Here is a 1,171-nt window from a genome sequence, read left to right as displayed (position 1 = left end):
GAAACTACCGCCACACACCCATTCTCTAAATGTAGCCCTTATCCTTTACTGCACCCAGCCTCCTTGAGCAGATAGGGGACAGAAAAGGCACAAAGGGCTCCAGGCTTAACATCATTTTGAGTATCCAGCTATGAGTTCAGAGAAAGAGAAAACTATTTCAGCTTCCTTAGAGAAAATCTCAAAGAAGGTTTCTGATGGCTGTGTTTGGGCCACACATTTATCCATTGGTCTAATTGCTATGGTTAAATGCTGTTAATAGAAAATAGGAACAGAACTGGCAGAAAAGAGGGCTAGCCAGACAAAAATCAACAACGTCCACTATCCTTGTGAATTAGCAAAGTTTTGAATATTTGAAAACATCTAGTGATACAGACATAGGAGGTATGAGAACAGCCCAAAATGTTTTAGGTTTCACGTTATGAAAAAAATAATGAAGTCTACAGTCATGCTACCCAGAACAAGCCCGATCCCGTCTGATCTCGGAAGCTAAGCAGGGTTGGGCCTGGTCAATACTTGGATGGGAGACCACCTAGGAAGACTAGGTGCTGTAGGCATAAAAAACAAAAAAATAAGGGATTGTAAGCTGACAAGGTCCTTGCAATCTGTGAGGTCAACCAAGGGTTGCCTTGCCTAAAAAAATAAAATAAAATAATGAGATATTGTGGTGACTGCTTTTCTTTGCAACCAAAGAGATAGGATCATGGAATCATAGAGCCGAAGAGGCCTTAAAGAGTGTCTTGATCAATCATCTTGCTTCTGTAGATATAGGCAGTATAACAAATGTATCTTTTTTTGGAAGCCTATGGCATGCCTAGTCCTAGGCTAGACCCTGGATACCTGGATGAGAGGGAGAGCCCATCCTTGTCATCCAGGTCAGCCCTCCATGGCAGAATGTGACACGAAGATGGACTTTGACCTTTAAGGCTATTCATTGAACTAAATCTCAGAAAGGATGGACCTAGTAAATGAACTGAAGGAGGTATTATTTAAAGCAATGGCTTTCAAAATTTTTTTGATGTCGACTCAATGAAAAACACATTTTAGATTGCAATTCTGTATACATACAACACATATACACATAACTGAGGCAAGGCTAGGCTAACATGCAGTGACTGACCTCTGTGACACATAGCTTTTGGGGCTATGAGACAGGTTGGAATAGATGCAGAAC

The 1,171-nt window shown here is 41.1% G+C and overlaps 1 pseudogene; it reads left to right on the top strand.

Moving 5' to 3' along the window:
* The first annotated feature begins 435 nt into the window (after nt 1-435).
* LOC120622276 (uncharacterized) lies at nt 436-554 on the top strand (annotated as a pseudogene).
* The last annotated feature ends 617 nt before the right edge of the window (nt 555-1,171 follow it).

The sequence above is a fragment of the Pteropus medius genome, unplaced genomic scaffold (assembly GCF_902729225.1).
Source record: "Pteropus medius unplaced genomic scaffold, Ma_sr-lr_union100, whole genome shotgun sequence".
In the NCBI taxonomy this organism is placed as follows: Eukaryota; Metazoa; Chordata; class Mammalia; order Chiroptera; family Pteropodidae; genus Pteropus; species Pteropus medius.
The sequence above is the reverse complement of the archived record's forward strand: the minus strand, read 5'-3'. Positions and strand labels throughout refer to the sequence as shown.